Source organism: Schistocerca americana, chromosome 3 (assembly GCF_021461395.2).
Source record: "Schistocerca americana isolate TAMUIC-IGC-003095 chromosome 3, iqSchAmer2.1, whole genome shotgun sequence".
Lineage (NCBI taxonomy): Eukaryota > Metazoa > Arthropoda > Insecta > Orthoptera > Acrididae > Schistocerca > Schistocerca americana.
The window spans coordinates 637,471,008-637,495,955 of record NC_060121.1 but is presented as its reverse complement, the minus strand read 5'-3'; positions in this window follow the sequence as shown (position 1 = coordinate 637,495,955).

Below are 24,948 nucleotides of genomic sequence, written 5' to 3'. Positions count from 1 at the left end.
ACTGATGACCTCAGATGTTAAGTCCCATAGTGCTTAGAGCCATTTGAACCATTTGAAGTTCAGAAACACAAATAATTGCACTAATAATAAAATTATACTATGATTTTACTATTCAAAAATTGTCAATGACTGAGGTATCGGTACATTGACAGCTAGCCCTAAATAACGCCAGGTCAGGGGAGACCTACTGGCTGGGTAAGTCTCCCTTGACCCAGGGTTCTAGGTGACTTTTCCGAACTGTACCCCTTTTCCTAAACCTTTCCTGTCCTTCCCCTTCAACTCTTCTGTCAGAAGAAGGAGCCACTGACCCCAAAAGCTTGCATAAGTTAAACCTTTGTGTGTGTGTGTGTGTGTGTGTGTGTGAGTGTGTTCTCCTGCCACTGCTTGGTGAGTAGATTTTTATCTATCCAATTTCCAGTATATTCTTTTCGCACATGTGTTCAATTTGTTACATCATTTACATTATCACAGGTTTTGTATCTTCTTCCTTTTCAGTAATTGAGTGTTATTATTACTTATTACTATCATTATGATGAAAAATTCTTGACCGTCCCTTGTTTTTTGATGGTGGAGACAAAAACAGCAGTGGTCTTAGCCCACTGTTACCCACACCAAAACTGAGTTTATAGTGTGCTCTCAGTCCCTGCGATTGTAATAAAGCCAACTGGAGCCCTTGAGAGGTAGTAAGAGACCATTTACCAGTTCCTACATTAGACACAATTTCTTAGGTTCTTAGTCTAGTTCTGTGTCTTTTGCCCTCCAGGGCTTCGCATTGGAAGATTAGATGTGGTGCAGTTTTATCCTCGTCAGCACATAGTCTTCCTGTATACCCATTGTGTGTAGGTGTTCCTTCAAGTTTCCATGCTCAGACATGACTCCTATCATGAGTTTAATCTATTTCCTGTTCATGGCTTTGGCATTATTAGCTTATCATGCTTTTGTTTCTGAAACATTGTCCAATATCCTACATGCCGCCTCCTGATCCGTTTACATAATTTCGAATTTACCATCTTCGTATTTTCGATTTTATCTCACCTTAGTGATGGTTAGGACAGGTTCTGGTCCAATAAATGGCATCATCATCCTGGTCATTCTATCAGCTTGTTCATTGCCATTAATTCCTGCATGACCAGGGATCCACAGTGGATTCTCTTAGTCTCCCAAGTGCTTCGTGGCATTCTGCAACAGTCTTTGATCTCATTTCAGAGGTTAACAGAGATTTCAGAGCTGCTTGGCTGTCTGAAGAAATGTAGATACTATGATCCATGTAGCACACACAGATTCTCCTCCATGTACACTCTGATATTGGATATTTCTGTCGGGAATAATGTGGCCAGCTTCCCTAGAGAGACTGCTCTCTCTAGCCTAGGTTGTACCATGTGTACTCCAGCCCCAGCACCTTCATCTGCTTTTGACTCGTTGGTAAAACATATTGTCACCTGAACAGTGTTGTGGTTCATTCTTCCACTACTCCTCACTTCCTGTTGTTAAATTGAAAGATTTATGGAAACAGCTGGAAGTTATTGTATCGCAAGCTGACATTTCCTTTACCATTCTTATATTTACCACGCTGACTATATTGTTGCAAGGTTCTGGATAGCCTAAAGATATCCAGTTATTTCCAGTTTTTGCCTGTATGCCCACACACTGCCTCCATCGTAAGCCAAAGGTGTAATGGGGGCATTTCCAGCAGGTCACCACTCCAGCAGTATGTGTGCTGATAATGTCATCTGTTATGGTTAAGCAGACCAATCCTGCACCTTGCCAAGTTCCTTAACAGCCACCTTTTGTTCTACATTATTTCACCATACAGTGGTGTATATCCAGTACATACTCTTGGAGTTTGGACCCCAGTTTTTACCTCAGGTCCTTCTAGTACTCAAAACGTACTCAAAACAATACTTTTGCCTTGGAACATGTTTTCTTTATACGAGGGATCCGTGGTAGTTTTGTTTTCTTTATATGAGAGATCCGTGATAGTTTTGCATCCATGGTTATCCCTAGATACTGCACTAGCCCATCTAGTGGTTGAGTTTCGTCGAGGAACTTGAGACTTCAGTATGTGTGCTGGATTTTATTCCTCCTAAATGTTACTACAACAGTTTTCTTGGAACTAACCCTTAGATATTGTTTTCTGCACCAATTTTCCACACTGTCTAGTGCACATTGTGCAGTAACTAGCATATTTGCCAAGTGTTACTATGACTAAATAGTCTGTGTAATCTTTTGCAAAAATAGCCTTTAGCATTTAACTTGTGAGTTCATTCTCCACTAGGTCCCACAGTGGTGAGGACAAGAACCCTCCTTGTGGACATCCCTGGTGGTGTTAATCACAATTTTCTCATTCATCGTGGTGGCTTCTTCCTTTCTACTATTAGCATGGTCTTAATCCATCTGCATATGGTGGTCTTATCGCCATGCTCTTCTGCAGCTATTGCTAAAAGCCCTCCAGGAAGACACAGTGCGGAGCTTTTTCCTTCTTCCCAACAAGTTGGTGAAGTGCTTTTTCACATGATTTTCCTGGTTGATATATTACTGTTGGCTTACATGTAGAAGAACCGCAGTTAACCTCTCCTCCCTAACATGCACATTAACCAATTTTATATCCTTGGCATGATCATTTCTCTGTGGCTTCAAAATCAAGACAACATTCAATATCTTCCAACCATTAGGAACGATTCTTGCTGCTAGGCTGACCCTAAACAAACTACATATGAATCTAATTAAAACCTCTCCTGTTTGTTGCACCAGAGTGGGGAAGATACCATCTGGGCCTGGTGATTTGAATGGTGGAAATGGGATTTTTTTCCCCCCAGCCCTCCCTTTGGTTGGTTTCTTTCCATACTCTTGCAGATTCTCAGTTTTCCCTGTGCTATCTGTCAGAGTGCGTAGAAGGAATGAGTCTTGAGCAGCACATCCAGCATCTCACTTGCAGTTCTTGTTTACTCACCATCCTCCTTCCTTCTGGATTAGTTGGTATTCTAATGAGAATTTAATGAAGTCTAGTGGAAGTAGCTGTACCTTCCCCTACCTCACTGAATACCTTCCAGGAAGATAGCTTTGCTTGCTTGATTGCAATGTTGTATTTGACAAGTGCCTCCTGATATTTTGCCCATTGTACTTTCTTCCTTGCAAGGTTGAACAGTCTTCTTACTTGCTTTCTTTGTCCTTCTAGATCATTATTCCACCACGGTACATTCCTATTTGTACACTTTTTGGTGATTGGGTAGGTTTCTGAGTATGAGGTCGTAGTGGCAGGTGTCACTGCATCTGTCATTTCCTCAAAATATGCTGGGTTCCTTATCGAAGTTCTAACTTGAGATAAGTGTGAGTTTATGTCTTGCCTATATGAGTCCCAGTCTGTTTTTGTGCGATTTCTGTGGACCTTGGTCTGTTTAACGCCAGTTATGACCCCAAATTTAATATACATGTGGTCAGATAAGGATGGCTTAATTGTGTCACACCATTGTGTGACATAACTAGCCATTAGATTGGACCTGAAAGACTCCTTCTCTTCGTATATTTCTCAAGGTAGGTTCCCTGCATCTATTCAAGATTTTCAGACTATTTTCTGGTAGAAATTTGAGTAGGTGCTCACCTTGCTGTTTTTGTCACTGCTTGCCCACACTAGGTTGTGGACATTGGCAGTTGTTCATTCTGCTGTGAGAAACTATATAGTCTTCTCACATCCTAAGAAGAAGGAAGAGTACTGTCCTCATAAGGAAGGTAAGTTGAGGCCAGTACAGTTTCCCTCATGCTTCCTTCCTCACATTGTTTGCTTGTGATGGTCACTGAGTCCCTGGAAGAGAAATCCACCATTGCCATGAATGAAATTCCATTCATAACATAAACCGCATGTTCTGGAGTTCTTTAGATTGCTAACATAAACCAACTTACCTCCAGTTTCTTTGAGGCCTGAAATGGCCCCTTTGTGTAGATAGGGTCTTCCCAGAAGACGACTCAGGGTGGCAGTTTCCTCTTTACTGTATTACGGATTTATCTGCAACACTTGCAGCTTCCAACTTGCCATTTCTGATGTGTTGGATTATCCTGATGGCAACCTGTGAGACCCTGAAGTACAACTTCAGGTACTGTTTTCACTTTGCCATCGGGGATTTTTCACCGACTTCCACCAAAATAGTTTGATTATCTGGTACAACCTTTCAGTTGTTTACTCTCCAAACCTCTGTTTAGCCCTTCTGGTCCTATGCCCTTTTTTCTCGAGTAGAGTCTTTGGAGGAGTATACTTAAGAAAATTTTATACCCAAACTGATACTCTTGCTGTCGTGAAATGCTCAGCTGCTGTCTTGACCAGCAGCAGTAGCTTCACCTCCTCCCATGGAGGTATCTTGGGCACCACCTCCTTAAGCCATTCTACTGTTCCCATCTCTTCACAGACAAAGATAAGATCCGTCGGGGATTTTTTAGTAACTTCCCCCAAAACGGTTTGGTCATCTGATGCATTCTTTTAGTTGATTAGCTTCCAATCCTCTGTTGAGCCCCACTGGTTCTACGCACTTACTTTCTCAAACAGAGTCTTTGGAGAAGCATCCTTAAGAAATTTTACTACCCAAACTGATACTCTTGTTGTCTTGAAGAGCTCAGCCATGTCTTGACCACCAGCAGCAGCTTCATGTCCTCCCATGGAGGTATCTTGGATCACCACCTCCTTAAGCCACTTCACAGTTACGTTCCCTTCATAGACAAAAGTTAAGAGCACCTTTGACCAGATAGACCCTCCTTCATTTGGGTCCTGGACTTACCGCCCCCCCTCCACCACACACACACACACACACACACACACACACACACACACACACACACAAATCATCTCAAAGAGAGCCATCTGAACAAGCTCATCTGCTGCAAGATGATGGTGATGATGATGTTCACCACTGGATGTCCCTGTTTCCTGCCTCAGTTTTTCTGGATCCATTTCTCCTGAGAATTGGGAGTATTAGATTCCTGCCTGGTTCTCATTTGCCTGTCTATTACTCCTTCATTCTGAGGCAGTCCTTTCTTTGGCCATTGAAGACCGTTTAGTTCCCTCGTTGTATGTTTAGGCAGTCATTCTTTACCTTCCTATTCTTTTTATTCTTTGAGGAGTTTCCTCCTCTGAGCCCAAGATAAGGATTTGATACTGAGCTAGTCCAACTGTGCTACTGCCAGCATGGACCACAGCACCTTATGGACATGCAAGCCTCTAAACACACAAGGACATTGCTTCCGCAGGGTGATGTCTGCAGTACGGATAGAATGTGCTTGGCGCACAGTACAGTCATCTCTTGTGGTGGTAGGATGTGGTCAACTGGAATCCTGATGAGAAGTATGCCTGTCCTCACATCACCACACAGTCCAGGATCGGGCCACGTCACATCCGAATGCCCCACAAATCTGGATACTGCACAGTTTGACTAGCCATTCAAATGGAAGCACAAAATGAGTCCCTTCCAAACTCTGTCAGGTGCTGATAATGCTATCTCACATGAGTATACAGCATCTATGGGTTGTGTGTATTTCCGTGGCACTTTCTCAGGAACCGTTGCAGCCTATTTTCTCAGTAGCCCTTAAAATATGGCCATCAAAGATTTTTGCAATTATCTCTTGGCTGTTTATGTGTTTATCATCAATATTTAAGACAATGTCTGGTTTTACCGGCACTGTTGGCTCCTCTTTCACTCATTTTCATGTTCTAATAGTTTTTATTATATTACATGATTGCTTGATTTTTGGAGCTAAAATATGACCTTTTTGGTTGATTTCTTTGTTTAACATTTTACAGTACTTTTTGCAGTGATTTATATGGCTAAGGTTATCTGAATTTTTTGATATAATATACAATTCTCATTTCTGTTTACAAGACATCCTTACCCCTTTGTGATCCATGGCTTACTTGTGGTTTCTTTGGGTCATTCCCTGTATACATCCATGTCTTCTGGTCACAGTCAACAAGTGCCCACAGAGAAACCAAAATTCCCGTATCAGCCAGAACTGCAAAGTAGGCCTGTAAATGACCATTGTGGTGTTGCTCTGTTCTAGAGGGACAGCAATTGTGGATCGGCATCCTTGGGATTTCTGGGGCCTGGAGGAGGGGGCAGAAGCTGGCTGATCTCAGTGCTGCTGATTATTCAGTGCCACCAGTTGCTGCTAAAGTTTGTTTGCACTTAGCCCCTTGATGGAAGTCTAGAAAAGACATCAGAGGAACGTGAAGTATGGAAGATTTTGTTTAGCATATAAAGGTGGAGGCAAAAATGAACGATGGGTTTTCAATGATTGTGGACAATCAGAATATCTGGGCACTGGGAGGGAGAGCCCTGAGAGTAGTGTGCAAGAGCAGTGGAGGCTGGCAACCAGTGTGTCCTCCATATCTGCAGCGTGAAGACACTGTGACTAATGGCCTTGGATGACTGCTAGGATCCAGTGCTTGCAGTGAATAAAAGCTCAAGTGCAGCTGAAGGTTCCCAGTGTGTATTGTGGCAATTAAGACGCCTGAGGAGGGCGCGAAGTGGGCAGTAGGAGGTTGAGGTCTGTACACAGCTGGTTTCCTTGCAGCAGTTCAGCTGGGCTCTTCTCACCCATTGGTGTAGACATATAAGAACTGAGAAAATGGGAGAGTGCATCTTCAGCCAGGGTATCCCATACATACTTCTTCATCTGCAACTTGAAAGTCCTGAAGACGTGTTCCATCTCCCAGTTCAGTTGGGGGTGGAACGGTGGCACCAAGGTGTCATGAATAGAATATTGCCTACAAAAATTGTGAAAACTGTGAGAAAAACCATGGGCCATTTTTTATCAACAGGGTGCAGGGAAGGCCTTCGATGGAGGTGGTCTGAGTGAGGGCCTGCACCATCGTTTCCTCTGTTGTTGAGCTTACAATGTATGGAAAACCAGAATTGGTATTTATGATGACCACCCAGTAAGCATCCAGAAAGCAGCCCGCAAAATCATGATGGACTTGCTCCCTCAGCTGTGTAGTTTCCAGCCTTGGAGAATAATACTGCTGAGGAGCAACTTTCAAAATTATAAATCATTTTATACTTGTGTCTAAGAAAATAGACTTAGAAATGTGTTATTTTCTTTTCATATGATACAGGTTGCAGAACAACTGCATCTGTGCAGATTGATGTAGGATGCAATTTCTCATGATGCTGAAGTAGATGTTATTGTTCATTGTCTTGAAATGAAGCCTGGTATGATCTTTCTGCAAGAGGCCAGGTTGTACCATCTTCAAGAACAATATTCATATCTTTTCACTGAATTCATGTTTTGGCATAATCTGTTCACCAGACAGTTAGGTCAGTAATGAAGAACTATTCATATCCAAAATAATGTAAATAGGTAAACTTAAAATCCTTTTCAATAAAATTCTTCTGTAAAGCATCACATTTATATTTTTGACACATGTTTGACAAAACACATCTTGACTGCTACACTTTTAGTACATCAATGTTACTTTATACGTGCATTTCACATGGACTGAATAGAGACAAGATGCAATCTTGCCTTCCTGTGTCTCTCCAACATTGACACTGAAAACAAATTTCTTTTTGACTCCACTGCCACAATACGACTCCTGTAAGTACATACAAACTTCTGAGAGTAACATAATGCAAAGAGAGAGGTGTTGCATTCCAACAGATCACAGACTGTCATTGATACTGATGTACAGTAGTTCAACTGGTATGACCTTTTCCTAGAAATTATTATTTAAATCATGAGCACATTCTGTAAAATATAATTTGTTAGGTAATTATTGAATATAACTTTTTATAGCAGATTTTTAATAATTTGTGTTTTTTGAGAATAAGATCATCTGTTCGTACCTGGTACTGTTCACAAGATAGTTGGTGCATGAGACAATTAAAGTTTTCAGATAACAGGTGAGAGTATGTATGAAGAGATTTTCAAATATGAGAGAAATAATATAAAATAATACATGAAATATGCAATACAGGTCCCCACACATCAAAATATATCCGTAAACTCACACAGAGAAAATATGTTTTGGAACAGCCAAGAAATATTATAGGAACAAGAAGTATATCAAGATGTACATTAGACACTGCTGTATCACTGTCCAGTATAGTACATGAATTTCACAGGTGTAGGCTCATTTCATCCTGCACACTTAAAACAGCAGCAATTACATGTTCAGTGTCACAGCCCTGATCAACAGACATTGCTGGGCCAACATCATTGATCATGATGCACCTTAGTGACCATGGTGCAGGAGGTGTACAATGTTCTGCCTGAGGGATGCAAAGAATACCCACACACAGCACAGCATGTTCTCTAGAAAACAAAATAACATCAACTAGAGTAAGTCTGTGGTGCAGCATAAAATAATTACATATGGGATCCAGTGCATGAGCCATAGTCCATTCCAGCGACCCACACTGAATATACTGCCATACATGGCAAACTACAGGATCTGAGCTGACAACATGAGCAATGTGGGAGCCACTAATAGGGATTGCGTCCACTGTCCATTTACCTTTGTTGTCGAGACAGAAACAAAGAACTTCATCCTGGTCAAAACTGGGGTCCGGGCCCATAGGAAGGTGGGAGAGGGCATCAAAATTCAAGTATAGAGCCATCAGGCAAAAATGGATTCATAGCAATAACAACTGAGAAACAGAGCCCACCGTAGAAGTCTCCATGCTGTATTATTTGGCAGGTGTGCCACAGGGCTGAAGAGGAAACTTAAAGGTGTATGGTCCATAACCAGTTGAAACACTTGACAATATAGAGAAAGACATGTTCAGTGTCACAGCCCTGACCAATAGACATATATCTTGATTGCATAAATAATGGCAAGGGCCATCTCCTTGATTTGCGAGTAATTTTTTCGTGCTGAGTTGAGCAACTTCAAGGCAGAAGCAATTGGCTTTTCTAAAGTATCTTTAGTATGTTGAGATAGCACTGCCCCCAGTGCCATACTGATGCGTTTGGTAGGCATTACAAACTGACGACCTAGGTGGTTTGTGGCTGACATGGAGCAGAATGCAGACCATCTTTCAATTTTTGGAATGTTTGTTCACAGTCAGATGTCCAAACAAACAATGCACTGTTCATGAGCAATTGATTGAGCAGATATATTATTGTTGGTGCCTGCAGTAAGAACTTGTGGTAATAGGCTACTTTGCCCACAAATGCCTGGAGCTCCTTCATGTTGGTAGTATGACTGTTTATCATCTGCATCCCCTGACAGGAAATGACGTGCTCCCAGTATTCAATAGAGGGTTGGAAGAAAGGTTGTGAAGTTGATTCTTGGCGGAGAGACCAGTGACAACAGTGTCATCAACACAAGGGATTTGTTGTGTGAGTTTCTCCATTTAGAGTTGGGGGGAAAAAGAGCAGGAGCACTAGTGACTCCAAAAACCAACCAGTTGTACTGGCAGAGACTGTATGGCATACTGACAACAAGAAGCTGACATGACTCTTCACCAAACGACAGTTGTAAAAATGCTTCTGATAAATCCAGTTTCACAAAATACTGTCCTCCATCCACTTCTGTCAAGGGTTCTTCCAGACAGGGAAAGGGGTAAGTATCAGTCACAGGCAAACAATATGACTGTCACCTTGGTATCACCACAAAGGTGGAACTTGCCCATCACTGATGGTGTAAAATCCTAAAAAAAAAAAAAATCTAAATCTAAAATCCTTCTTATAAAGAGAGGTCTACAAATTGCAATGCCCATTGGTGGACTTCTTTTAAGGGGGACCAACCTAATGCTAGTACCACAAACTATTGGGTCTATGTAAGATTTCTTGGACTGTGAAGTAGTGTAATGGCACTTGCGTGACTTAATACTTGCAACTCCGCAGCCCAAGTCAAATGAGATTGATGAGGTTGTTTCCTGCACTGTTAAAATTCTACTCATGCAAAAATCACATGGGTGCGTTTATGATAACATGAAGTCAGCAAACAACGTATTTCATTGAATGGCAATGACACAGGTGACACAGGATCCTGATGGGGGACTAACTTGCCTAAAAGTGTTACATTTGGGGGGGGGGGGGGGGGGATTCTTGAAAGAAAGAGAGCGCTAAGAGAGGTGGCATCTGTTAACATTGAAAGCCACAAAGTGTTTTCACAAGCAGTTTGCAGGAGCTGCATTGTAGGTGGAGAAAGATGGCGGATAGGCCAGCAAATTTTAAGACCACGTTAACAGGCCTGTCAAACATGGCCATGTATTCCTGCTGCTGCATTTCCAATTACCTCTGGCTTTCCAGCTGCTGCTGCAGTAAACTCTCCCAAGAACAGCTTCCAAGGATATGCCTTTCAGCGTTGCAACTTCATTGAAAAACACATGTGAATAACGAAACCTACTCTTAGCCACTTGTGTAGTAAGACACAAATAAGAACCCCTATTATAAGTTCCATACACGTCTGTCTACATAGCTTGACCAAGTCCAGACAGGAACAAGCACCCTAAGAGTGGAGTCAAGTGAGCATACGAATGTACTATAACAGATTGTGGAATAGAGCCCTCCATTCTGGGATTATAGTATGTAGGTTGCTAGTCGAATTAAAAGGAGCTGCTGCCCCCCATTCCGGGATTATGTTATGTAGGTTGCTAGTCTTATTCACAAGGTGGTGCTGTCTGTGAGCTGCACCTGCAGATCTCGCTGCAATTCTGCCATCGCTGCGTGATGGTGCCACTGCATCATGGTCGGACAAGTAGTACCTTTTTGTCTCATTACGTTCACAGCCAGTATGGCACTGGTGCAGTAGATGTGGTAACATAGTGTTATCAGACATGTCTCTAATCGATATCTTGGAGGCATGATTTGAAAGCCATAACTGTTTCTTCATTTATTGATCTGAATATTTTTCTGTAGAGTCAATATTATTCTGGCGAATGTTCGTGTAACTGATAGTAAGTCTCTGGTCATCGGGGCAGCAAAACTATTCAATATTTTACTAATAATGATATTGGTCTACAAATATTTTGTCAGTTAGGATGCTTGAATTTGGTATTAACCTAATGGGATATTGATTACTGGCACAAGGAAGTAGGATCCTTTCAAATTTTCCAGGTCTGTTTTCTCAATATTGCTTGTTAGAAAATTTAGATTTAAATCCCCTAGTGCCTTTACATTTAAATCAATTTAGCTAGAAGCAAGTTTAGCTAGTTCAAAAAGAGGTCAAGATCTCTGAAATTGCCCTGTATATTGCAACAATTAACAATGATGAATTATTTACAGGCAGTTCAATGCCACAGGCTTCACAATGTTGCTATGGAAAGTAACGGATTACTTCAACTGGATTACATTTGACATACGGTAGTTCTTAACAAAAACAGAAACCGAATGAAATTTTCACTCTGCAGCGGAGTGTGTGCTGATACGAAACTTCCTGGCTGATTAAAACTGTGTGCTGGACCGTGACTTGAACTCGGGACCTTCTTCATGATGGACCTTCTTCATGATGTTATATTTTATATCTTCGACGTAGCCAAAATGCTTCCCTTCCAAGTCTCTTTCCATCCTTGGGGACAGGAAGAAGTCTGAGGGTGCTAAATCTGGTGAATGAGGCATGTGGGTCAAGGTAATTGTCTTCATTTAGTCCAAAAACTCATGTACACTGAGAGCCGCGTGCACAAGAGCATTGTCGTGACATAGGAACCACTCATCAGAATCCCACAAAGACAGACATTTTCACCCCAAACTTATGCATAGCCTTTCATAACCTCCAAATAGAATTGTTGGTTAACTGTCTGGTTTTGAGGGACAAATTCTAAGTGTATCATCTTCACATTCGATTTTACCTGCCAAGCAATTGACTGTTGTTTACTTTCTGGATCATACCCATAGCACCAGGACTCGTCAACTGTGATGATTTTGTTGAAAATAAATTGGATCATCTTTGTATGTGTCCTTCATCCCATGACAGGCTTGAGCACAACAATCCCTTTGATCTCTGGGTAGAAGTCTTGGGATGAACTTCGCTGCCACTCTTCCCATCCCCATATCAATAGTCCAAATGCACTGAATTGTGCTCCAGGACAACCCAGATAAATCCTCAAATTGGTCAGTTGTCCTGTGTCGATCTTCGTCGAGCAAATCATGGATTTTTGCCAATGTTGTCCTCGCTTTGAACAGTTGAAGGGCTACCGGAATGTGGCTGATCTGTAATGCTCATTTCTCCCTTTTGAAACTAAGAAAACCATTTGTACACTTTAGTTGTACTAACAGCATGTTACAAAATAAAGTCTCAAGTTTCCAGCCGCACGTTGTTCATAAGAAGGAGCCATTTTCTTCTGTCACATCTGCAATGTATGCACCCTCACAGAACTGCCAGAGAGATCACATTAGTCACTGTCATGTGACACTACCTCATGGAATGTCTCAGGGGACGTCCTAAAACAGCTATTTGGTGGCACAACCTGGTACTACTTTGGGTATTATTGAGATTAGCATTTCTAACTTCAAGGCACATACCTAAAATTTAATAAACTTATGACTTGGTGGTCTGAGACAGACAGCACATTTTGCAACTTCTGTTTTCTTATTTTTTCCCCTTTCTTTCTTTCTAATGACTATCTTCACAACTATACTGTTCCGTAAATTTGATAATAATGCACAGTGAAAGATTACACTTTGTTGATGTCACATTCACAGTTCAGGGTCTTAATGCTGTAGTATAGCTGTTATGCAAATATTTAAAATGTGAAGTCTAGTGGAGGTTTGGCTCAGATGACTGACAGCATAGGGGAGTTATGTAAGAATTTTACGGAGGAGGATCAGGTAGTGATAGTGGGTGGAGCAGGGAACAGTCTTGATAGGGACGGGGAATATGATGTAGGTGGTGACCTGGTTAAGATAGCTACTCAAACTGGTGGCACTAATGTGCATTTTGTGCAACTGTTTCAGCGTCATGATCGGCCTCGCCTTCATGCGGCTGTTAGCCTCATTAATGTGGTGTTGGGGAGGGCGCTGATGGCAGAGGGCATGGGTCACATCAATAGGTATGGGAAGGGGAGGCTGGCCAAGCTTATAGATGACAGTGTAGTGGGTGGTGGTGGTGGTGGTGGTGTCACTCATGGAAAAATTCCTGTAGTAGTTGGTGTTAGAGCTGCACCTTTTTTAGATTGAAGTCGGCTGATACATATACCTGCTTAAAGGAAGTCCCTCTAATTAAGGGCTCACCTTCCGAGGACGTAATGTTTCCAAGTAGAGAAGGAATTAGCATATTTCATCAAAATATGAGAGGTATTAAGAGGTAAAGTTAGTGAACTGCTTATAGATGTTGACTCTAAAATTATTGGTATATCAGAGCGCCACTCAAATAATTTGACAATTCAGAGCCTTCCTTTACCAGGCTACAGATTATCTGTCTGTTTCTCAAGGAGTACCTTGTGGGGTGGGGGAGTGGCTATGTACGTAAAAAACAGTATTCCATTTGAGTCCATTGACGTATCACAACACTGCACTGAACAGATATTTGAATGTTGTGCAGTGGTAGTTGAATTTAGTGAAACTAAACTTCTAATTGTTGTTGTTTATAGAGCCCCTAACTCCGACTCCAGAGCATTTCTGCTCAAGCTGGAGAAGGGTCTTGATTCACTTTGTAGGAAGTACCAGTTATATGTGGTGACTTCAATATAAATTTTGTATATGATGGTGCAAGAAAAAGGATGTTGGTAGATCTCCTAAATTTAACTGATCTGATGCAGACTGTGTTTTTTTCCAACTAGGGTGCAGGGGAACAGTAGCACAGCCATAGACAATATTTTATTCATTCTTCATTACTAGATGGGCATTCTGTTAGTAAAAGCGTAAATGGCCTTTCAGTCCATGATGCACAAATTGTAACACTAAAAGGCTTTTGTACTCAAACCAGTGTCATATTTAATTACAAACTATGTAGGAAAGTTAATCCAACAGCAATAGAGAGTTTTTTAAACCTTGTCAAGGAACAAGTGTGGCAGGATGTTTAAAGTGCCGATAACGTAGATGATAAATACAATGCTTTCCTTAACACATTGCTCATGATCTTTGAGAGTTGCTTTCCATTAGAACATTCTACATGGGGTACTAGCAGTAATGGGCAGCCCGGGTGGCTGACTAGTGGGATAAGGACATCATGTAGAACAAAGCGGGAATTGTATCAAAATGTTAGAAGTAGTCACAATCAAGCTACAGTAGCCCATTACAAACAGTATTGTAAGCTGCTTAAAAATGTTATTGGGAAGGCAAAGAGTATGTGGTATGCAAATAGAATAGCTAATTCACAGGATAAAATTAAAACCATATGGTCAGTTGTGAAGGAAGTGTCTGGTCAGCAGCACAAGGTCGACAATATAAAGTCAGTTCGCAGTAAAAATATTTCTGTTATTGATAAATCAGATATATGTACAGTATTTAACAATCATTTTCTGGGATTGGTGGTGAATTAAATAAAAATTTAGTTTCTACAGGAAATCATCTCTTGGCAAATGCCTTTCTGAGGTTGGTGTCTGAAATACTCCTCTGCGATACAGACAAGAGGGAGATTGAGTCAGTAATTAAATCACTGAACACTAAGGACTCTCATGGTTATGATGGAGTGTCTAGCAAAATATTAAAGTACTGTGCTGCACTTGTTAGCCCTGTATTTAGCCATATTTGTAATTTTTTCTTTAGGAATGGTCAGCGATTAAAGTACTCGGTAGTAAAGCCGCTTTATAAAAAGGGAGAAAGGATAATGTAGATAATTTTAGACCTATTTCTATGCCATCAGTGTTTGCAAAAGTTATTGAAGAGGCTGTCTATGTAAGGATAATTGATCATTTTATGTCACATGATTTGCTATCAAATGTACAGTTCATTTAACAACTGAAAATGCTATATTCTCTTTTCTCTGTGAGATACGGGATTGGCTAAACAAAAGGTTTTGAATGCTTGGCATATTTTTTGATTTAACTAAGGCATTTGATTGTGTTGATCACAAAATATTGCTCCAGAAGTTGGACCATTACGGAATACGGGGAGTAGCTCACAATTGGTTCACCTCTTACTTAAGCAACAGGCAGCAAAAGGTCATTTTTCACAATGTTGATAACAGCTGTGAAAGTGGGGTACTGCCAAGTGTGGGGTGCCCCAGGGATCAGTGTTGTGGCCACTCCTGTTCCTTGTTTATATAAATGATATGCCCTCTAGTATTATGGGTAACTCTAAAATATTTCTGTTTGCTGATGACAGTAAGTGGTAGTAAAGGATGTTGTGTGCAATATTGGCTCAGTTTCAAATGGTGCAGTACATGGCCTAAGTTCATAGCTTGTAGAAAATAAACTAAAGCTAAATCACAGTAAGACTCAGTTTTTACAGTTTCTAACACACAATTCAACAAAACCTTGTGTTTTAAATTTCACAGAATGGGCATATGATTAGTGAAACTGAACAGTTCAAATTTCTAGGTGTTCATACAGATAGTAAGCTGTCGTGGAAAGCCCACTTCAGGATCTTGTTCAAAGACTTAATACTGCCATTTTTACTATTCGAATGGCATCAGAAGTGAGTGATCATTCGACACGAAAATTAGTCTACTTTGCTTATTTTCATTCGCTTATGTCATATGGTATTATATTTTGGGGTAACTCTTCCCATTCTAATAGGATATTTTTGGTTCAGAAACGGGCGGTTTGGGCAATAAGTGGTGTGAGTTCACGAACCTCTTGTCGACCTCTGTTCACAAGTCTGGGGATTTTGACATTGGCCTCTCAATATGTATATTCCTTACTGTCGTTTCTTGTTACCAATATTAGTTTATTCCCAAGAATGAGCAGCTTTCACTCGGTTAATACTCAGCAGAAATCAAACCTGCATTTGGATCAGACTTCCTTAACTCTTATGCAAAAAGGTGTGCGGTATACTGCTGCATCCATTTTCAATAATCTGCCACTCGAATTTAAAAATCTTAGCAGTAATCCACGCACTTTCAAATCGAAACTGAAGAGTTTCCTCATGGGTCACTTCTTCTATTCTGTCGAGGATTTCCTTGAAAAATTAAGCTGATTCTTATTGTATTACTGATAGCGTTTACTTAAACTTATGGACAGACTTTTTTCAGGTTCATGAACATTTGTTTTTTTCTGTTATTACTTCTATGTTGTAATTTGATGTGCTGACATGTTCCATGACCTTGGAGATTTGCTCCTCAATTTGGTCCTAAAGAACTTGATTTGTAAATAAAATAAAATAAAAAATAAAATTTATTTGGCATATATCAGTCCTACCTAATCAATTAGAGACGCCAAGTATTTAAGTTACAGTCACTCGTTTATGTGCAGTTCAGAACACTCCACTTCTCAGCACATTGCTATGTCTTCTTAACAAAGCTGTAGCTACTCAGACTTGTTATCTGTCACATTATAATTCCGCCTTGTTTTTGCTCATGGAAACTCATCTGCTCATGCTGCAAGTTTCCTGTATAAAAATAATTATCTGATTCATCATCTGTCACTGCACTGAATATTATTCGTCTAATGCATGATTCTTTCCTACCTTTTACAGCCAAATATTCGAAGATCAAAAAGAATTGAACAAAAGAAACGTTCAGAAGCTAAGAACAAAGCTAACAAAAAACTGAAGCTGAAAGAGGACACACAGTATTTTAGCCAGTCTTTTCAGTTAAGTGATGGGAGGATACATATAGCTCGTGTAAAGCAAGTCACTGTTCGTGGTGTTCCAGTAGAAGCCTCTGCAGCCACATCACCAAAACCAGAAAAAAGTCATAATGTTATGCCCAGTACAAGCATCCTGAAAGCAACCCAAAGTTCCACTGTTTCTCAAAATAAGAAAGCAGAAAAACTGTCACAGAAGCCAAGAAGATTGACAAACCAAAAAAAAACACCAGCTGCTTTGTCATCGAAAACCAAGACTCCGGTTGTACCACTATTGGACAACATCACAGAAGCACCACATGAGGGCAGTGGTGGTGTTGCACAATCCTGCAGTTCATTTCAGTTGACTGAAGAACTACCACCTGCAAATACTATAAGGTTACATGAAAGTAATCCTAAGGATCAGTGTAGTCAAAGACATCTTGTCAGTATGCCAAATTCAGTAACAGTGTTGAATCAGCTATCAGATAGAAACATTGTTACAAATTCCATAGAAGGGCTTACATCTACACAAAGGCACCGGTGTTTTACTGGTCATCATGGTAACAACATAGGTCACCCACATCAAGAATTTGTAAACCAGTCTTGTGAGCATAATACACAGACAGTAACAACCCACTGTCCAGCTGACACCAGTCAAAAACAAGCTGTGCCTCAAGTTTCAAATATTGAGAGAAATTGCACTCCTGGCCATATACCACATAATGTGACATGCACACAAGAAGCACCTGCTGTGCTTCAAACGAACCAAAGGCAGAATACTTTTTCAAGACAACTATTTCCACCCAGGCCAAATGCATCTTGTTCACAACCTTTCTGTTCTGTCCCTCATCCTTCAATACACCCTAGAGGAAACATAAATTTAGGGTGCTGTAACCACTCAAGAGTGCCATTTGGCTCAAATACCACCACTTTCCACTCACAAATGACATGCCATCCAGTGCAACAGGCACATCCTTGCTGCAACTGTCATAATGTATGTCATAAAACACATCAAGTTAATCAGTCCCTGCCTACCAGAGGCCTTGCAGATGTAGCAAATTTACCATTTACACAGCATTTCCAGCAGGCTAACACTGTACAGCATTATGTCCATTATGTCAATCCTCCCATTTCAAATTCATTGGCTGGGTCAGTAGAGCATCACACTTTTCAAAATCAGCAATCTGGTGAAACTAACATACTTTCTCCTGGTCCAAGACAGGGTACTTCTGACCTAGGTACGGCTAATCCACAGATTTCCAGTTATAATAAGCATGTTTCACAGTCAACACAACAACAGAATTCAAGAGGGCAAGCACAACACCACACTGTATTTCTCCCATTTTATGGTAATACTCCTCTTGAAATAGAAATAAAATAAGGAAGGTAAAGGTTTTTAAGTGTGGTTACAGCATGCAATATTGTATATCTATTTAAATTTGCTTTAAAAGGTATAGCATTAAAAACCAAGCACAGCCTGATAAGTGTAATTTATCTGCTGTATTATGAACATATAATGTTTTTGGATTATGTGAAAGTTTAGAAGAGGCTGTTAAAATACATAAGAGACTTGAGAACTGTCACAAAGAACATCATGTTCTAACAAAATGGAAACTATCACTGCTATAAGTCAAGTATCAGAGTATGGGGTATAACTGGGGAAAAGTGTTACATAAATAAACAGTCTTCAAACATCTCAAAGTAAGTTAATTGCAAATATTGAAACTTACATGTAATATGATAAGATTTACATATCCATCGTATAATTTGTGAATTTGTTTGTGAAGGGTTTGTATAATAATTTTGGTTTGTCAGTATAGAACATTGTCAAAGAAAAGTTGTATATAAGTCCAGTTGATGTTTTGTTGTTTAGCTTGTACCTCGTGCAGCTATACCCAATGCTGTTTCACAAATAAATATCGTATTTGACCATATACGTTATATATCATACCATGCCCCTATATTTATGAAAAAGTTGAGGTGATCGGATTACAAATGTAGGCCTAGTCATCCATGATATATGGCTTCAAGTGCTTGTAAGTGCCTACTTACCTCACAGTCATTTCATTGTCCTTGCATTCATTTAATTTGGTAAAGATGGGAGCCACTGTCCATCATATATTAACCTCTTTTATAAATGGTGAAGTGGACATCAGTGACTGCCATGTGTCATATAAATAGGTCTCAATTTGTAAGTAATCCTCAAATAATTTCAGCCAAAGCCTATAAAATTTCAATGCTGAACACGGAATGACTGAAGTGAAGACTTGTGCAAGTTGTTACTAAAATGTCCAGCACATTGTTTATTGTATTTTTTGGCCAAGAACACTGAAAGATTCTAGCCATTTGAATAAAGTTTTAATGACATTTATTACTGAAAATCCCCTGGAGCAAGTGCACTGATTTTCGTAACATGAGCAGTTGTGCAGCATACATTGTACACATCTAAAGAATAGCTGTCTTTATGTTACAAAAGTAAGTGTGTATGAGCAAAATCACAGTTTAGTCTTAGTTTAATTAAGAATTGATAAAATAAACTTATATGAGCTAAATCAATGTTTAATTAAACAATATAAAATAAACTTTCATTGTATGACTTTGTTGCTGTGTTACAGTAATGACCTACTGAGAGCATTACACAGTGTAGTGCATCAGATCCAAGCCAAACCCTTATTTGTTTACTAATTATCTCATAGACAACTGCCTCATTGTAGGGTTGTGTTGCTAGCTCTGGCTTTGTGGGATTTTGTTGCACAGATCATACATTTTTTTCTCGCCTAACTTCTTATTTACTTAATACTAGCTGGGGTACGCAGCTTCGCTCAGGGAGTTGATACGAGATCATATGGCAGTAGGAATAAAAGGATAAATTTTGAAGTATAAGAGGTAAAAAAATTGAAAACTTATGCTAACTATTTACAATACTTGTGAAGAAACCACATTAGAAACAACATTTTTCATTTTGTTATCCGCAATGTATATGAATTTGTGTAATTGCCGATTCGAGAGCAAGCCACCTATAGCTGACCGAGAGAGACAGGAGTCTCTGTGGTTGATGCTACAGTATTTTGAAGTTTATCCTTGCACTTTGTTAACTATAAAACTGTAGGATAATTTGATTTGAAAGCACGGTTTTTTTAAATTGGAATGGCAGTTCAGTAGAGATCAATAGTATTCTGAGGGTAAATAGTGTGTGTCTGTTGTACTGTACAGTCCAATGTTTAGATTCAGTGATGTTATTTGATAGTGGTTTAATGATCATCCTTTTTCCATTACATAGTTTCGGCGAGTACAGATTTCTGAATAGTATGATTCGAGGTCCAATTTTCAGTCAAAGACAGTGTAATGGCATTCCTGGTACTTGCAAAGAGTTTAAAATATTGTAGTTAAGTTCACACATTCTTCAGGAATTTCCTTTTGAATATTAAAGTTGACATTGTCGACAATATTATTTTTATTTGCCAGATGGTTTAGTTGTGAACAATGTTTGGGTAAATTTGGTCAATGAGTTCGTTTTCAGCTGTGGCTTCGTTGCAAAAATCACAGGTGTTGAATTTAATGAGGCTGCTTGTCTGGTTAGTAGGGTATGTGACTTTGCCTGTTAGTAAAAGCTGTTGAGCAAAATGTGCTGTTGTATCATCTTTCAACAGCTCCACTCACATGTTTTTTGTTTTCGCAGTATTTGTATGTGTGGCCAGAGATGTGATTTTCTTAAGAATACCTTGATCTCGTCCGCTGGTGTTCACTTGGGTACATCAGGAAGTGCTTATCGAAAATCTTCTGAGAGTATGAGAAGAGTCCTTCGTAGCAATTTAGAGTTTCTTCGTAAGTCTTGTAATGGTCTGTCTATGGCTTGAGTGATATATACATATTTTAAATGTGCCATTGTGCATTAATCCCAGAAGATAATTTTAGCTTGCTTTAGAAGTTCACCCCGTCCAGATGCTCTTGAGATTTACACACCAGGAACTGTTCTTTGGCCATGTTCAACGGTAGTTGTAGGGTAGAATGTGCAGCTTATCCTCCTTCCATAAGTGTGGCTGTAATGCTGGGTGATGCTAGTGCAAGTTCAACTTGTTGTTTAGCATATATTTCCACCAGAAATAGATTCATTAGAAATGTTTTCTTGGTGCTGCCTGGTGTATCCAAGCAAATTATTTCGCCAATATTGTTGTCAATCGGGTCCATGATAATGTTGTCTCTTTGAAGGAGTCCCATAACTGTTTTGGATTTGATGTGTTATGTGTTGTTAGAATTATGACGAATAAGTCACTCATTTATTCAGCTGAAGTTATGGGTGAGGCTTCTTGTAGTGTTAATTCCCAGTGGTTGTTGTTTTCCTGTAGTCCTAAGCGTTGGCATGCTTCTCTGTGTTTCTGGCTCAGGTAACCATCAACAGACTTGTTGGTCTCCAAATTTCATGTGTAGCAACATTCGGAGATAGAAACATTTGGTGTCGTTTGGATGTACAGTGTATACTTGGCATAGCATACCAGTTTTCACGATTACTGGATGATCTTTCAGTGGAATTCCTTGTTTCCATCATTGAAAGATATTTCTTGTTGTGTTCCACGTGCAATAGGTAAGTCTTCAATATGTAGTAATGTTTTCACGAATGGATCCATTTGCCACAGTTGGTAAAAAACTGTTAATATTGTATTCTGAGGTGGTTCACTGGCAGTTTTTATGGTGATGTCTTTTGTGAAGAAAACTCTCTGTCCATTCTCCAAATGTACTGCTAGATTTTGCACAGTTGGTTCGTGTTCGTGAATGTAAAAACCGAAAATCCATCTTGCTGCTTCATTCCTGTTGATGCATCTTTCCAGTTGGTACATGAGTATCTCATCATATCTGTTCTGTTGTATGCTGTCTTTGGCTATTTGTGATATTGCCATGTCACTGGCTTTGTTCACATACTTAAAGACATATTTCATGTATTTCACTGAATTGTAGCATTGTACATTTAAGTGTGCTTGGAACATTTTGGGAAGTAGTGTGTTATATGGTGATGCCCATTGATTATCTGTTTCCGGTTCATTGCTTCCAAGTATTTGTATTTTTGCTGTGAAGCCCCCTTTTTTGGGTGATCATCTTCTGTATCTGGGGCAGGCATCAACTTCTGTTCATGTGTTGTCCAAGCATGATTTTGGATTTTTTTTCCATCATTCATACATGGTGGATTGGGGTTCCATTGCCTGCATGGTCTGTGAATTATGTTTTTCACTACTGTGTTGTATCATTCTGGATCCTCTTGTGGACTTGTAAATTCAGCTTGGATGATTTTGTCCATATCCATGGGATGCATTCTGTTGTTTAAAAATATGACATTGTGTGAGTGGTGTGTTCCTGATTTTTCCCATTCTATTGTGTACATCCTGCTTCTAACGGTAACAAAGACGTGGTATTTTGTGATGACTTCAATAAATCTCATTTGCTTCTGTCAGAAAACTCAGGCTATTATGTCTGTTGATGCATGGGGGCTTGCCTGTATTGTAGTTGTTCTTAGATTTCTGGCCACGGCGAGTTTCATGTAAATGTTATGAAGAGGTCAGGTTGAGCATATTTTCTCATGTGGGTCATGGCTTCTTGAGTGCATTCGTGCATGTGTCTTGGACTTCCTATGTATGATGAGGGTAAGATTATCATTGTTCCAATGTTTCCGTCATTTATGATTGCATCTCGAAGATGGATGTATTCTTCCTTGTGTAGGATCTTCTTATTCAGTATTATGTAAAGCATCTGTTCCACTTCTATTTTTGCATACATATCAATGATGAATTGGTAGAATAAACAGCTACTGTTGAGAATGTGATTGTATGTTTCATTGTCTCTGATCCTTAAGCGGTAAGCATGGAACTCAATGGATATTGGAGAGCATATATAAACAGTATGTGTCTGCAATGTGTTGTAGTCCTTCTCTTCTACCTATAAAACGAAGTCACAACTGCAAGAAACCTTTATTTTCTGTTGTTACCGGATTTAGTCAGTTACTGACCATCTTCAGACCCTCATACTCGACTGCTCAAGCAGCTGATATTTCTTTGAGTTTGTAACATCTGCTCCTTTCACTGCCACCGCCTACCAATGCGGTATGAGGTCTGAAGACGGTCAGTAACTGACCAAAACTGGTAACCACAAAAATAAAGGTTTCTTGCAGTTCTGACTGTTCATGTTCACTTTAAAGGACTAAGGAAAAACTGTTGTTCTCCACAAGAGATGTTCTCATAAATTACTCCTCTTTTCTTTGCACAATTATGCACGGAAAGGACAGATATCATCTTAATGTAAAAAAGTCCAAATTGAAACAGGCATAAAAGCAAACAAAAAAGTCATTTCCAATTAATTCTATACTTCCGCTTAATGATCAGAAACAGGGAAACATGCGATCACATTCTCAACTCTTGCCATTTATTCCAACAATTTCTTGTAGATATGTATGCAAAAATAGAAGCAGAACAAATGCGTTACATCAGACTGAATCAAAAGAAGCTAAGCACGGAAGAATACATCCTCCTTTGAGACGCAGTTATTAATCCCATTAACACTGACGATATTGGAATAATGGTAATCTTACTCTCATCATACCTAGGAAGTCTGAGTGAGACCCATACATGAATACACTCAAGATGCCATAACATACAAGGTGTACAACTTTGCTTCCACCTTTTTTTTCCCCAACATTTGAGGCTTTAATGAAACAAATTGGTTATACATGCGTCATTCAAAGTATTTTCCATCACTGGCCACTACTTTCTCCCATCTTTCTGGCAGTGTACGAATCCCGCATCGAAAAAATTGTTCATCTTTTGAAGTGAAGTGATCCACAAATCGATCCAATTTGTGACTTCTTCATGAGATCGGAAGTGTTGGTCAGTCAGGCCATGCACCATTGATCTAAACAGGTGATAGTCAGAAGGAGCAATGTCTGGAGAATACTGTGGATGGGGTATGACTTCCCATTTTAACGTTTCAAAGTGCGTTTTGATCTCTTTTGCAATGTGGGGTCGAGTGTTGTCGTGCTGCAAAATCTCTTTATCATGCCTCTCACTGTATTGTGGCCATTTGTCTTTTAATGCTCTGCTCAAACACATTAATTGTGTTCAATAATGAGCACTTGTGATTGTTTCAGTTGGCTTTAACACCTCATAGTACACAATGCTGAGCTGAGACCACCAAATGCAGAGCATGATCTTGGAGCCATGAATATTCAGTTTGGTCGTCGACATGGAAGCATGGCCAGGATGTCCCCATGATTTTTTGTGTTTAGGGTTATTGTAGTGAACCCATTTTTCGTTCCCGGTCACTATGTGATGCAGAAATCCCTTCTGTTTTTGCCTCTGAAACAACTGTTCACAAACACACAAACACTGTTCAATGTCTCTTGGTTTCAGCTCACACGGGACCTAAGTTCCTTCTTTCTGAATGCTGCCCATACCCTTGAGACATTTTGAAATGGCTTGCTGTGTCACTCCCGCTGATCATGCCAATTCTTCTTGAGTTTGACGCGAGACTTCACTCAGCAATGTCTCCAGTTTTGCATCTTCAAAAAAATTCTTTCTTCCACCACTATGCTTGAGAGCATTCGATGAGACCCAACCGCTGTTTTCTTCATACTGAAACAAAACAGTATCACCTCCTGCAAATGATGAGAATTAGGCTTGTAAACTGACATTTTCAATAAAGAACAACTTTATGATGCAGACACAAATTGACTAATGTTTGAATGAAGTTATGTTGACCGAGGTCCAAGCTAACTGCCTGATGTCTGTGACATGTGTCTTTCGACCACTACTTACAGTTGTCGCCACCTAGCAGCAAACGGCGGAAGCAAAGTTGTACCCCTTATACATGAGAAAATATACTTCACGTCACCTCTTCATAACATTCACATGCAACTTATCATCACCAGAAATCTAAGAACAACTCGGGTGGTGAAATGTAGGGTCCCCCTGAATAGACCAGGCGTGCACTACACGCAGGAAGCGGCTACAAGGGTAGCGGAGTATGTGTGGAGTGCATATGTGGGTTTTTGGGGTTAGCCCCCACGCATCAACACGACATAATAGCCTGAGTTTTCTGACCAAAAAAAAAATGAGATTTATTTAAGTCATCACAAAATACAACATCTATGGTACCATTAAAAGCAGGATGTACACAATCGAATGGGAAAAATGAGGAACGCATCACTCACACAATGTCATATTGGTACACAACAGAATCCATCCCATGGTTATGAACAAAATCGTCCAAGCTGAATTTCCCAGTCCACAAGAGGATCCAGAATGATATGACATAGTAGTGAAAAACTTAATTCACAGACCATGCAGGCAATTAAACCCCAGTCCACCATGTATGA